The sequence below is a fragment of the Dama dama genome, chromosome X (assembly GCF_033118175.1).
Source record: "Dama dama isolate Ldn47 chromosome X, ASM3311817v1, whole genome shotgun sequence".
Classification (NCBI taxonomy): Eukaryota; Metazoa; Chordata; class Mammalia; order Artiodactyla; family Cervidae; genus Dama; species Dama dama.
Window position 1 is genome coordinate 24,800,927 of NC_083714.1, and position 15,999 is coordinate 24,816,925.

The following is a 15,999-nucleotide window of genomic DNA, read 5'->3' on the forward strand; positions in this document are numbered from 1 at the left end:
TGACTTATTTCACTCAGGATACTACTCTGTAGGTCCATCCATGTTGTGTCAAATGGCAAGATGTCATTATTTTTTATGACTGATACCCCATTATAGACACACACATGGACAGAACACATACACACATATATCTTCTTTATTCATTCATTTATTGATAGGCACTTAGGTTGCTTCCATATCTTGGCTATTATGCTACAGCAAATATAGGGGTGTATATGTATTTTCTAATTAGAGTTTTGTTTTCTTCAGGTAAATATCAAGGAGCAGAATTTCTGGATCATATGGTAGTTCTATTTTTAATTTTTTGAGTAACTTGATACTCTTCATCTTAGTGGCTGCATCAGTTTACATCCCCACCCACAGTTCCCCTTTTATCCATACCCTTGCCAACTTATGTTATTTATTGTCTGTCTGATAAATGGCATTTTGACAGGTATGAGTTAATATCTCATTTTTGTTTTGATTTGTATTTCCCTGCTAATTAGTGATGTTCAGCATCTTTTCATGTTCCTGTTGGCCGTCTGTATGTCTTCTATGAAAAAATGTCTATTTAGGTCCTCTGCTTTTTTAAATTGGGTTATTTTTCATGTTGAGTTGTATGAGTTCTTTGTATATATTTGATATTAATCCCTTATTAGATATAATGTTTGCAAATATCTCCTCCCATTTAGTAAGCACCCTTTCTATTTTGTTGATAATTTTCCTTGCTGTGCAAAGGCTTTTTAGTTTGATGTAGTCTAATTTGTTTATTTCTGCTCTTGCTTGCTTTGCCTGAGGAAACATGTTCAAAGAAGTATTGCTAAGATTGATGTCAATATAGAAGTTTAGTTTAGTCAATCTAGTTTTCATTTAGAAGTTTATGGTTTCAGATTTTACATTTAAGTCTTTAATCCATTTTTAGTTTATTTTTGTATGTGGCATAAGAAAGTAGTCCAGTTTCTTTTGCATGTTGCTGCCCAGTTTTTCTAGAATTATTTATTGAAGATGGTTTTCCCCATCTTGTATTCTTGTCTCCTTTGTTGGAGGTTAATTGACCACATAATTGTGCTGATTTCCAGGCTCTCTCAGTTCCATTGCTCTATGTCTCTGTTTTTGTGCCAGTCTCATTCTGTTTTGATTACTATAGCTTTGTGGTATAGTTTGAAATCAGGAAACATGATAAATCTGGATTTGTTCTCCTCTTTCAAGATTGTTTTGGCTATTAGAGTTCTCTAGGGTTTAACTCTTCAACCTCTCTAGTGAATATTTCAATTCAACTATGGTATTTTTAGCTTCAAAATTTGTTTTTTTCCATTTTAAAATTTCTTTTTCTTTATTGATGGCAAGAAACATTTAAAAATATTATATAAATAATAAATATTTATAAAAATTTATTTATAAAATAATAGATCTTTGTTTATTCTATTTGGCAAGACAGTGTTCTTCTGAGTTTCTTTAGGTTTTTGTCCATTGCTTCCTTAAGCTCTTTCAGCATATTTAATATAGTTTATGTAAAGTTCTCCTCTTGTAAGTACAGTGTTTGGGCTTCCTTAATAATGGTTTCTTTTAATTTATTTTTTCCCTTGTAAATGGGCCATATATTCTTATGTCTTTTTGCATGCCTCATAATTTCCTATTGTTGAAAACTGGACATTTTGAACATTAAAAATGTGATAACACTGAACATCAGATTTCCCCCTTCCTCATGGGGTTTGTTTGTTTGTCATGGGTTGTAGTATTTTGTCTGTTTAGTGACTTCTCTGGTGTATTTTGTAAAGATGGTGTATTTGTCATAAATGGTCACTGAAGTCTGTTCCTTTAGCTAATGATTGGACAGATAGCTCCTTAAACTCTTAGATCAAGAAAAAGCTCTCTCAGTCTTTGTAGCTGGTCTTTGCATATGTGTTGAGTCGGGCTTCCACACTCAGGCATTTTATAACTCTGTCCTCACTTCCTTCTTGTGCAGAGCTTGAATGACAGCTAAAGGAGAGGGCTTAGGGATTGCTTAATTTTTTTTTATCATGCTTCTCATTTTGGGCATATGCATAGCCTTTTAAGTTTCCAGGAGTATGTAGAAACTTTTATTCCCCAAAGCATCTTCCTTAGCCTTTCCTTTGGCTTTCCATTGTGTCTTTGGTTTACCTCAACTGATATCCATTGTTTCAGGTGGAAGATGCTAGTTCATTTGCCTTTAAAATGTTTTTGACAAATGCTCCCTTCTGTGTACTCACTCATATACCCCGAGAGAGTTTCAGTTTTGGCAAAATAAAGCAATCTTTTTGTGTTAGTCCTTCAGGGAATTGCCATCCAGATCAAAGCCAACTGTCATAATTTTTGAGAACAAGTTCCAGTTTGCTCTGTCTGATACCAGGAACCAATTCTGGGCATGTGAATTGGTGTTTCACAAACCCACACCAAACATAAAAGGTGTGGATGCAGAAGGAATAAGCTAAAATGCCACAAAGCTCTGTTAACTGGGTTTTAGTCACCTTTTTCTTACTGAAATATTTGCTTTGTCTGTTTTGTGGAGTTCTGATAAATTTGATTCTGATAGTTTTTGTCAGTTTTTTTTCTCTTTGGTGTTTTTGTGGAGGGATTGGCCCTAGGGATTCTTTACTCCATAATTTTCACTGATGCCATACCCGCTATGTGTTATTATAATCAATATCTTATTAATTAGAATGAACAAAAATAGGTCACAAGCAGTCTCAGAGTGGCTGAATTCTATCTGGGCATGGACCACATTTCACAAAGCCACAGAGTAATAGTCAAGATATAGGAAGTATCAAAAATCAAGTCACCTAACTGCTAGTGGAAGGCTCTTTCCACCAGACCAAATTATCCTCATGGCTAGCTAAAAAGGTTCTGAGTACAGGTCAATTTTGAAGAAGTCATCTGTATTTTAATTTCAGATTATTGGTAAGTAAATTTCTTTCATGATGGCTTAGTTTCCAGAGGGCTATCCCCGAGTAGTCAAAAGTTGTATGGTCACTTATCCTCATTCTAAAAACAAATGTTACCAGACTGTGAGGCCACCTTTCATACTTGTTGTGACCTCAGTCTGTTTGGTTTCATCTTAGTAAAATTTTCTTTACCTACTACCTTTTCCTATTACTAATGAGAATGCCCAGTCATTCTTTTTGGTCTTGAGCACTGTTTTCTGTCCTCTCCTGATGGGTTTTTCCAACTAGAGTTCTCTCTTCTAGAATCTCTGTTGGCTCATTTTCTTTTCTGTTGGTAGAAATTACATTTTGTTTAGTTCCCCTTAGCCCAAGTGATTATGTAGTATACAGAATCAGTAGCCAGAGATAATCAATTAAAATGTTCTAAGTCTAGGACTTTTGACTTGTCTAAGGTTTGGGTAGAAAAGTGAATGGATAGCAGTGATTTTAGATATTAACATTTCCCTCATAAGTGTGCTCATAATTTTCATCCTATGTGTCCTGACTTTTGGTTCAGAAAAATTTGATACCTATGGATCACCTTGGTGAGTGAGTTACATGGGACTTTCTTTGTCAGTTTCTTTTTCTCATGAACCTTTGAGAGCTAATATTCAGTGTGCTTCTCCTTGTTATTGATTTCTTTGATTTACTGGGAAATTTAGCTAAGAGCATTTGACTTTGCCTTGATGGAAAGAAGATAAATTATGTCTTGTGTATGTGTGTGTCAGAGAGATTTCATTTTCTTAGTGCCTTAAATGAGGAACAGATTTGAGTCTTTTTCTTGAAAAAACAAAAGCTAAAAAAGGAAGTGAAGGCGACTCAGGTAGCCATTAATAGGAACTTGGAGTATGTTTGAGCATTGACATTCTGCTAATATTTGCCAGGAAGGCTTCGGAAAAACCTTACAGCACACTGTTCTATTTTGTTGTTAATGTGTCTGGTGACACTTCTTTCTTGTAATTCATTTGAATGCCTTGTAACTCTGGATGGAGCTTCCTGGTCTTTTGTTACTCCTGCTATCTATGAAAGGCAAATGGGTATCAGCAATAGTGCTGTTTTCTGTGCTTTCAGAAAATAGGGCTGAAGAGTTTATAGAGTAGTCTTCCACACTGTGACACTTTGCCTGAGGCTAGTTTTGAGGCAAATTTAATAATTATATTAATAAAAATAATAGATATTAGTTATCAAGACATATCAGATGACAATTACATTTTACACATTATTTCTAAGTACTGCAACATTGATATTTGCATCCCTACTTTGTACATGAGGAAACTGAGGAGCAGAGAGGGGAGATAACATGCTTCGAGTTACACAGCAAGTGGTTCAAGCCGAGGTCTCCCTGAATGCAAAGCATTCTCTCTCTTTCCACTGTGCCTCATGCTTTTCAAGCACTGTTGCTTGCTATTGGTAGTATGTTGTTTAGTTTCTAAGTCATGTCCAGCTCTTTTGCCCCTCATGGACGGTAGCCTGCCAGGCTCCTCTGTCCAGGGGATTAGTGCAGTGGGTTTCCACTTCCTCTTCTAGGGGGTATTCCCAACCCAGGGATCAAATCTGCACCTCCTGCATTGGCAGTTGGATTTCTTACCAGTGGGCCACCTGGGAAGCCCATTGGTACTATATATATGCTTTTTTTTTCCTGGTCCTTGTCTTCAAGGAGCTATCATTTGCTATATGAATATATGCTATATACCAGGCATTAATATTTTCTTGCAAAGTAAATATTAGTACCCTCATTTTACAGGTGAGATGATTTTCCCTTATACCATGCCACTTCTCCTTGCTTTTATTTGCCCGTGAACTAGGTATCTTTGAACCATGCTATGGCCCTTTTTTTTCCTATGCTTATTATCTTCCCAGGCCTATGTTCCAGGTGATTTCACCATCTTGTTCCTGCATGCTTAATGGGTGCTAATGATTTCCTATGTTGCCTTTCTGAATTGTTAACATTCTCTTAGGGACCCACAGGCTTACTGCTGCTTATGAAAACAGTTATCCAAGCCTGGTGTTCCTCAGCTGTGATGGAAGTTCACATTTACCTGGGCCTTTATCAAATCACCTCCATGGGACTCATTGACAAGGGGAACTGTCTTAATCTGCTCAGGCTGCTGTATCTAAACACCATAGACTGTGTGGCTTATACAACAGACATATATTTCCTCACAATTCTGGAATCTGAGAAGTCCAAGATCAAGGTGCAGGCATGGTCAAATTCTGCTGAGAATCCTCTTCCTAACTGGCACACAGCCGCCTTCTCACTGTATCCTTGCATGGCAGAGGGAAGAAAATGAAGCCAGCTTTCTAGTGTCTCTTCATTTAAGGACACTAATCCCATTATAGGGGCCTACCCTTATTACCTCATCTAAACCTAGTTGTCTCCCAAAGGCTCCACCTTCTCATATTGTTATATAGGAGGTTAGTGGTTCTGCATAGGAATTTTGAGAGGACATAAGCATTCAGTTATGACTTACCAGAGAACCAACACAAATAAACACATGATCATGCTCCTTGCTGTGCTGTGAGCAATAAGAACTCTATCTCTGACCCAAGAGTCTTTCATCTTCTTTCAGTACCCATGAAAAAGTATGTTTTATCTTTTTGGTTTACAAGTAGGGGGAAACCCAGACACTTTACAGTTTTTGACAAGTACTCTACCCTAGGTTTTTCAGTTTAGCTTATAGGAACAGGCTTTATTCCTAGCCCTGGGTGAGTGCTGGCTACTGTTCCCTGCAGTCCTTTCAGGTGGTTCTTTCCCCTCCCTTGGTTAGTTTCTTCGCATGTATGTTCTGATCAATACTCTGTTGACTTCCAGGGTTCTGTCTGCTACTCCCTCCTGTCTGGTTATCTGTGCTACGAACTCCTTGTTCTTCTTGTACTCACAGATTCTTTCTCTCTAGCTCAGAAAACCCATTAGACTTTTCCTCCATTCTCTCTCTCTCCCTGTGCCCTGAGTGTGTCCTGGAAACTCTTTTCAGGCAGTAAACTGGCACAATCATTTGTTTCAGGGATTACTATTGTTCATTGCTTGGTGTACTATATCTTGAAAACTCTCGTTTATTATTGTCTCTGTTTTTTGGGTCGTTTCAGGTGAGAAGATAATCCAAGCCCTGTTACTCCGCCTTGGCTGCAATTGGAAGTGGAATCTTTGTCTTTTGAATGTGGCCTTGATATTTAAAAACAGCCCAAAGAGAGTGGTGAGTAACTTATCTCTAAGGTCAGCCATCAAACTCGCTAACTCCTCACAACCCCCTTTTCAAAAAAGATGTGGTACTAAAAGTAACCAACCTTTTTTCCTCCTGTGGTTTTAACATTTCTGTGGTTTAGAATTATTTTTATGAAGAGAAATTTTTGTGGATTTCCTCCACTCTACCCTCTACTAATTTACTAGGCAGTATAACCTATGGAAGGTTAAAAGTTCTGAGGAAGAAAATTAGGGTTATATTTTTAACCATCATCCACTCTTGCCCAACACTGCTGTTAATTTAGAAGACATATGACTTTTCCCTTTTTGGTGTATTATCTTCTCACTCTTGGTGCCGTGACTCAGGCTGAGGCTCTTATTTTCTGCATACCCCACTCCTAACTGTTCTTTCTTTTTTCTGTCCTTTACATTAGGGCCAGACTAACTTTCTGGGGGAAAAAGCCCCAAAATAGATCTGACTGTATCATTTTACCTCTCAAGATGGTTCCCCCTTAAATACAGAATAATATTTGGTCTCCTTTTGTGCCTACAATCTCATCTAAGCTTATGTTTCTCCGTTCATTTTATATGACACAATTTCCACCATCCACAACATTGCAATCTGTAAATGGCAGTACTGTCAGGTGATCTTAAACTGAATGAGACAACTCTGCCTTTCTCTTACAGGTTCAGCTCTGTCTCATCTTGCACACTTGCTTCTTTTCCAGGAATTTTCCGTTTTACCTGCCTTCAAAGACATTTCTCAAATAATAAGTACTCCAGAAGGCCTCCCAAGAGGCCTCCAATTGGGATAAATTCCCTTGCCCCTTATTTCCCCATAGCCCATTGGTTGCACTTACTTTGGAGTACTTATCATACTCTGCTTTGGTTTATTTGAGTAAATACCTCTCTCCCTCAGTGGACTGTCAGTCTGTGGAGTGGAGGTACTTACTGCCTTATTTTTCTTCACATTCATTGATAGCATCCATCCCAGGACTTTTTTGGGGGGAGTCCCCTCATTTAATAAATATTTTTAAAATTGACATATAGTTGATTTACACTTTTGTGTTAGTTTCAAGGAAAGCATGGTGATTCCAGTTTACATACCAACTCAGGTGATATGGTGGGGGCAGATGATTATGAGATGATGGCCTCACTTAAATTTTATGGAATAAGTTTCCTATGGGAAGGGAGATTTGGTTACAAGAAGAAAAGGGAAAGGAATATTATGCTGGGCAGATGATATTACAATCCACTAAAGAAGTGGACTTTTGTAAAGTTAATCCTGTTGTGATGGTGCTCATGGCCCTGGTTGAAATATTCATAGAGTCACAATGGCCTAAGACAAAAGGATGATCTAGCCATGGGTGAACACTCTTTGTAATATTAGTCTTGACTGAAATTGAGTTACAGATTCTTACATAAGCTAAAAAATAATTTCCCTTTCCAATGGATGTGTCAGCTGAACCCAACTTTATGAATTGGCTAATTGCCTTCCCTACTGTGGATATTAACTGCTGAGCTCTTGGAAAGAATTGAATTCTTTTGGGTGAGAGACTATTGAAAATTTTGAGCCCCATGAGCCAGTCATTCAATTGTTTAACATTTAGTTGAAGAGAAATCTTTTTTTAGACTGTTGGTTTGAAGGTTGATAGAGTATTGCTCTTGATACAGTGCTCAAGGTAGTAAAAATTGTAGAACTATTAGAATTCTGATATTGTCACAAATGGTTCTATGTAAGAGTCCAGTTCAGGGCCCTTTTCTGAGACAGTGCAGTATATTCACAGATCAAACCCTGGCCCTGAAAATCTGGTTGTCATTTGGGAAAAGCACATCGAGAGTCAGCTTCCTCTGTAATTGGTTAACACTCTTCTTTCTCCATGGAATCAAGTAATAGAAAAATAAATGCAGAGTAAATAGAATTTCATGCTTGTGCAAGTCACTGGCAAAATCATCCTTGGGTCATGCAGGCAGACATGTTCTTTTCAGAGGAAAGTTTGGAAGGGAAACATTTTATTTCAGTCTTCCTTCTCTTAATTTACCCTTTCAAGTTCTAGTTTTAAAATGCTAATTCTTTCCAGAGAGATGTATTGGGAAGGGAATGGACTCTGCATCTGTCCTAATGCAGCATTATCAAATGAGTGATTTATTCATGCAGATTTTGAATACTAGAAGACTCCAAGACTACATATATTAAAAACTATTATCTAAAGTATCTACTCATTTTATCTGTTGGGCAAATCGCAAATAGAAGAGCAAAGTAGATAAAGTTTGCTGTGGCAGATAAATTACCTCAAATCTGTTGGGTCTCTGTATTGTCTCTTTCTATCATAGACACACACACACAAATGCGCACACACACGTGCACCGCCCCCACCACTGTCCTTCCTTATCACTCTTCCTGCTGTGTTGTATTAGTTTTCCATTGCTGCTATAACACATTAGCACAGACTTAGTGGCTCAGATAATATACATTTATTATCTTACAGTTCTGGAGGTTGAAGTCTGGAAGTCCAAAATGGATCTCACTGGGCTAAAAACCAAGATGTCGGCAGGCCTGAATTCCTTGCTGGAGGCTCTCAGGCGGAATCTCTTTCCTTTCCTTTTCCAGCTTCTAGAGGCTACATTGCTTGACTTGTGGCTCCATCCTCCATCTTCAAACCAGCAATGACCAGTGAACTCTTTCTCATGGGGGATGGCTCTGACCTACCTTTCTCTCTCCCTTTCCCAGTGTTAAGGATCTTTTAATTAGATTGGACCCATCTAGGTAATTGAGGATAATCTCTATTTTAAAGTCAGCTGATTATTAACATTAATTCCATCTTCAGCCTTAGTTCCCTTTTTCCATTATCACCTAGCATGTTCTCAGATTCTGGGGGTTGAGAAGTGGACATCTTTGCCAGGGTGAGGGTGTGTGTTGTTCTTCTACCACATATGTCAAGTGCTCCAGACTTAATTCTATTCATTGGGTGCCCAGAATCCTTCACACTCATGTAAGGCTATTGTTTCCAAAAGATCTTGGAGTATAATGGACAGATAGGAACACCAGAATAGGAGACAGAAAGCCAGGGTTAGAAAACAGCCTCTTCACTTATGAGCTATGTAACTTTGGGCAAATCACTTAACTTCCTGGAGCCTCCACTTCCTCATCCATGGCCTTTTCCTCCTTTCTTTATCAAAGTATACCTATTCTGCATCCTTTTTAATAGGGCTCAACTGAGACCTCAAGATAATATGGAAAATACTAATTCAAACTAAGGCATTAATAAGTGATAATGGTTTCATGTATCACTGTGCCCTTCCTTCTAACCCCCATACCCTCTCAATTACTATTTATATTTTATAAGATGAATTCACCTGGAAGGAAGTCATTTTATTAAGTGTGCAGCAAATGTGAATGGACTGGGCTGCTGTCTACCTTTTAAAGCTGGCTTTGTCCCTGAACATTTAAGGAGAAAGTATCTATTGGATGACCAGAGGGTATGGTTTACCCTGGATATTCCAGTTTATACCTTTTGTCTTGTTTTACTCTCAAGTGTCCTTATTTAGATGATAAATTATATGGTCACTGTATTTATTGAATTGGCCAAAATTTTGTTTGGGTTTTTCTGTAACATCATCTGAAAAAACTCAAATGAACTTTTTAGTCAATACAGTATTTGGCACTTGTAAATTTCTTGAGTGTATTTATAAAATTCTCCTTTTATCTTAAAATTTCATGAAGGTAGGAGCATTTTTATTTTGTAGTTTCTCCTATAAGTACCCTAGAATCTGTATACCATGGGTTCTGGGTAGCTGTTTCTAACTAACTATATTCTTTATTTCGCAGTTTGGCCATCATTATTTCTCCATGTTTATAAACTATCTGTCATGAACTGAGTTGGTTCCCCCGCCCCCCTCTCATTCATATGTCAAAGTCCTAACCTTCATTTGACTGTATTTGGAGAGAGGGCCTTTAAGGAGACAATTAACATTAAGTGATGTCATGAGGATGGGGCTCTAATCCAATAGAAATGGTATTATTACATGAAGAGGCAGAGAGACAAGGGATGCCCATGCACAGAGAAAAGGCCATGGTGAGGACACAAACAACACCACCATCTGCAGTCCAAAGAAAGAGAGGTGTCAGGAGAAATCAAATCTGCCAGCATGTTCTGTTAGACTCCCCTCAGTCAGAACCGTGAGGAATGAATTTCTGCTATTTAAGCTACATAGTCTGTGGTTATTTGTTATGTCAGCCCTAGCAGACTAATATACTTTCTGTATAAGAAGCAGTTAGAGATATTGTTAAAAATGCAGTTTCCTGACTACTCAGACTGAATCAAAATTTCTGTGGTGGGGCTCAAGAAAGCTCAGGTGATTCTTATACACATTAAATTTGAGAATTGCTGAAATATGGACCTCAGGGCACTAAAAAGGGGGAGGGTTTTTTTCATATATTTTTGTCATGTCAAGTTTTTGTTCTGTCTTCAGGGACTTTCTACCTAGGTGTTAGCAGAAAATAGGGATTGCATATCCCAGTTATCTTTGGCATATCTGGAATTGTCAGTGAAAATTCCAGAAAGCCTGGAGGCTATGGGGACTATACGTTCAAGATAAATCAAGGAAGAGAGGAATATATTATTTTAGGGAGAAGCTGGTATCAAGACTAACCTAGAATTGGTTCTTTAAAAAGGTCATTGAAGCTGGATTTGACGTTTGGCCACTGCTCCCCTTCTTCCTCTCTGGGGATAGTGCCTGATACTTGGAAATAACACTTTGCGCATTTCCTTAGGGGCACTTAAGAAACTTTGGCTTTCAGTTCTATGCCTTTTGACTACCTACCTCTAATATAGTTGCCCTTAGTCCTCAGAGCTTGAATCCCATCTCGTTGGAAGCTAGATTAGGGACAGGACACCTAAGAGGCATGGATTTGATAAATGTCCTATGATGCTTGAGATGTTCATGCCTCAAAAGTTAGGTACAACCTCAGAGTCAGTCCTAGTTGTAATTAGCATGAATTCTTGCCGATTTCATGGACTATGGAAGTCCAAAACCTTTCCCTGCATCCCTAAAAATTCAAGTTTCCTCCAAATAATCCACATATATAAAGTATTACCAGTGTAGAATTTACTGAAATTTTATAGAGGCTATGGAGAATAATTTACGTTACAGCAATGCAAATGACTTTAACATGTACCACAGACAATATTAGCTACCACAACCCTGTGGAGTTTCACTAACATGTTCTCTGAACCCAAGTCTCTTTCTAGCTGACCAATTTCTTTCATGTTCTCTCATATTTTAAGATAACAACAAAATTCCTTCCCCATTCCATTCATAGCAACAATGTGCCCATCCTGACTTGGTGCCGCCTGCTTATCCAGGTTGTTTTTTTGAAGGAGGAAGAGGTTGGGGGAGTGGTGGGGAGGGTCACTTTCTATCTTTTTGCCTTAAACACCTACTAAGGCAGTCTTCCAATCCAAGACAGTGTTATTCTTGAAAGAAATTCTGGTGACCAACTTTGTCCCCATCTCTTTTCGCAAAGATAAATTGTTGCTGTTATTTCCATGAAGCAAATAAAGATATAGCTAAATAAAAAGAACACTATAATACATGGTCAAGAGAAGAAAACTAAGTTTACTCAACTTGTCTTATATGTCCAGCACAAAGTAGGTGTTTTATATGTTTTCTTATGTAGTCCTTATGGTAAACACGCAAGGTGGAGGATCATTATTCATCCCATATTCTTAGAAAAATAAGGATTGGAGAGGTCAAATAACTTCACCTAGTAAAAGGAAAATCCAGTATGTAAATTCAGGTCTGAGTCTTGGTGCCCTTGGAAAAGTCATGTTCCCTCTCTGCATTTCAGTTCCTTATCTATAAAAAAGAAACTCAGATTGAATTGCTTCCAAAGGCTTTTTAAGCATAGACAAACATGTTCTGTGACCTCTCTTTTTTCCACTTGAAAAGTAAAACTGGAAGCTATAGTATGCTTTGCTTAATTAAGACAGGACCTCATTAACATATAGATCCTGTTTTTCTTTTTTATTGTCCTGCCCCTGAAGTTGATAAGTTATGTGTATTTTATTTATTTGTATACTGGAGAGTGACTGAATTTTAGATACATGAGGTTCCAAATGTTTTAAAAGTAGGATTGATTTGCTTCAAATTCCATTTTCCAATTTTTAAAAATATTTTCAACTTTGTCCTGAAACAGGAAGACTCGATGGTCCTTGCAATGTTAATGAATTGTATGGCAACTTTTGCCCTTGTTTATGAGAAGCTGTATATGGGATGTTCAGACAGAAGTCTCCTGTCCTGAGCCATAGCTATCAATTCCAAACTATGAAGGCTGTTTCTCACACTGAGCATCATGGGTTGAAATGCTGCCATCTCTTCCAGTGTCTGTGTTGGTAGGGGAGGCAGGACCAAAGACAGAAGCACCCATTATCATGATAAATACTCAGAGCAGGCTGTAATACCACAGTGGCTGATATAGAGGAGATTGTGTGGTTTTAGGAAGCCTGTATTAGTTGAAAAAATGTCACTGTATAAGATGCTATTGAATCATGAATTTAGTGGCTAGGTATTGGCTAAGTCGTTATCCCCATGAAGAAGAGGAAGTAGGAGGGTGGCATATAGGATCCTGTTTGAATTTGGTTGAAAATAGAGAAAACAAAGGAATTTCTCAGGAGAGATACTAGAGACTGTGCTTTTTGTATAAAATTTGGTCTCTTGGGTTATGCTGTCTTTGTCTGGCTAATCCTATTCTTTCAATAAATAGAAATAGTTATAATAGATACCACTTACATTTATAGTGCTTTGTATGCATTATTTTATTTCACCATCACAACAACCCTAGATAGATAGATATTATTGTCCAGATTATACAGATGAGGAAGCTGAGACTCAATGAGGTTAAAGGACTTTCCCAAGGTCATATAGCTACTGAGTATCTGAACCAGAATGTGGACTCAGGTAGCTGCCTTCTCCTCCTTCCTGCTCCCTTCCCCATTACCTTCAATGCTTACACTCTCCTACCTCAGCCTGAATATCAAATGATCATCTTGTGGAATCATTTGTGAAATAGTTTCCAAGAGAGTTAATATTGGTGGGCTAAATAAATAAATAATAGTAGACTGATTAACTGATCGAGCAATTACGTATTCATCGAATGCTTACTGTGCATGCGTCCTGGGGATACAGTGTTACAAAAACACCAGAATAACTCTTGCCCTCTTAAAACACAGAATGCAATTGCTGGTGCTGTCTGCAATGATAACCAAGCTATGTATAGCAATTTAAGTTTAAATTATTTAAAGTCAAAGAGAACTCAGTCTCTCAGTTACATTAACAGTTCAAGGACTCAATAGCCACATGCTAATGACCATTGTACTGGGCAGCACAGATATGGAACATTTATTTCCATTCTCATCAGAAGTTCTATTGGACAACACTTAGATAATTAATATGGTAGCTCAGATGCTAAGGAATCTGCCTGCAATGTAGGAGAGCTGGGTTCCATCCCTGGGTCAGGAAGATCCCCTGGAGAAGGGAATGGCAACATACTCTAGTATTCTTGCCTGGAGAATTCCATGGACAGAAGAGCCTGGCAAGCTACTACAGTCTATGGGGTAGCAGCAGAGTCAGACACGACTGAATGACTATCACTTTTTTCACTTTAGATAATTAATAGCAATTGAGTTGAGTGAGAAAGAAGAGTGAGAGGGTGTTAAAGAATTCATATTTAATGGGTTATCTAGTCTGGGAGGCTTTCCTGGGGAAAGTGACATTTGGGCTGAGCTTTCAGTCTGAAATAACTAACCCAATATTGCCAAGTGAGGAAGCTTCTGCAGATACTCCCCGTGTGTGTGCTCAGTCTTGTCTGGCTCTTTGTGACCCCATGGACTGTAGCCTGCTGGGCTCCTATGTCCATGGGATTCTTCAGGCAAGAATACTGGAGTGGGTTGCCATGCCCTCCTCCAGGGGACCTTTCCAACACAGGGATCAAACCCGTATCTTATTATGTCTCCTGCATTGCAGGCAGATTCTTTACCTCTGAGTCACCTAGGAAGCCCTAGATATTTCCTGCTATGAGGTAGATTAACTCTGGAAATGACAGCAGTGGATTTGATCAACTTGTCCAGGGTGTAAAGGCACCTACTTTCTCCCTTCAGTGGACCCAAACTTAGCCAAACAGGAGAACAGAATAGAGGAAGTACAGAACTGTCTCACACCTGTGCTCATTCAGATCAGGATGGTAGAGCCTGGGGCCATGAATTATTGCAAGCCAGGTCCTGCATTTATTTTTGGTGCTTTATTTAAAAAAAAACAACTGCAACTCTTTTTGAGCTATTGGGAGATCCAAATCTGGCTGTCAGTATTAAGTTTGATAGAATAATTATATGGTTCAGCGTATATCCTGAGCGGGGGAGAAGGTGTTTGTGCTTAGATACATCTGTGCTGTGTCGAGAGCTACATGTTCTATGAGCCTCTCTAGCTTGAACACCCACACATCTGCAGGCAGGAAGTTCAGTTCAGGTTCACAATCTAGCTAAGATGCAACTGTGTGCTGTTTGCTCTATCTTTAATTAGAGTGGAATGCAATTGCGGTCTGTCTCTGTCATCGTCTATATCTCATCATTTAGGTCTTGTCATCTATCTCTATCACCTCTCATTATGATCTGTTATATATCTATTCTCCAGAAGTCCTAGGCAGAATCTTCAATGCTATACAAGTCCTAAATCCCTCCTTTTGGTGTATTCCACTCAGGCCCAGATTCTTTCTCTGACCAGGGCACCAAGGCTGTTCTCTCCCATGTCAACATCATGAACTAGGAATATTTTGTGTTTACTATGCAGAGACAGAAAACAGTCTCCAAAAGGTGAATTTGACTTGACAGATAACATGATATCACCACAATTAGTTATGTCAATAAAAATCACCAATAAAGGGACGTCCTGGCTGGTCTAGTGGTTGAGATTCTGTGCTTCCACTGCAGGGGGCGCAAGTTCTATCCCTGGAGGGGAAACTAAGATCCTGTATGATGGCTGTGTTGCTCAGCCAAAAAAAAAAAAAAAAAAAAAACCGACCGCTAATAAAAGCTGTGTATTTGATATCATACAAATTGGCAAAAAATGAGGTTGATTTTATGAACTTCTCAACTCTCAGCCAAACATATTAGTATCATGTGGGAGTCACAGTACCGAGAATTGGAATGGCTGGGTTCTCCAAAAGCTTCCCAGTTTTTAAAACACAGAAACAACTGTGTCAGCCTCTGTGCGTCTGCCTGCTGTTTGTCTCACTTCCATATTAAAGTGCTTTTTTAAAATGCATCCCGTTGCTACTATTTTTTTTGGAAGTGGCGCTGTTTCTGTAGATGATAGTCTCTTTAAAATACTGCTTCTTCATCTTTGATTTAGCTTCCTTCTTGCAGCTGCCCCTCAGAGACCTTGACACACTGGATATGGCTGGAATCCAGGTCCTGTCTCTCTCAGTTTTCGTCGCATGTTCTGAGCTTTGTCAGAGCCATTCTGTATCTGATTTATCTTCTGCCAGGATGGTGGCTCCATATTCAATCTGTTTGCCAAGTGCTTCTGAGGCAGCCTTTTCAAAGCAGATAATTTAATTTCTCCATTTTCAGAAAGCAAAGAGCAAGCCACCTTATTAACTGGAAATGTGCTTATTTGGTGCTGCGTGGGGGCTGACATTATCCCCCTGAATCTTAGGAAGCTCATTGTGTTCCTGAGGTTTAATTCTCCTTCTTAAAAATCTCTGTGATTCTCCCACCCCCCACCCCCACACATATCCTCAGATGCAGACATACTTACATACTTCCAACTTTTCCAATTCTGTCAGTTCTTTGAGACTCAGTGTAAGTCTCCTCCTCTCCTTGTATTCTTCCCCAGTAAGGG

General features: G+C 38.7%; 1 pseudogene; it reads right to left on the reverse strand.

Annotated features, from left to right (window-relative positions):
* Nucleotides 1-15,795, reverse strand: part of LOC133052575 (histone-lysine N-methyltransferase SETMAR-like) — a 28,514-nt pseudogene extending 12,719 nt beyond the window's left edge.
* Between the last annotated feature and the right edge of the window lie 204 nt (nt 15,796-15,999).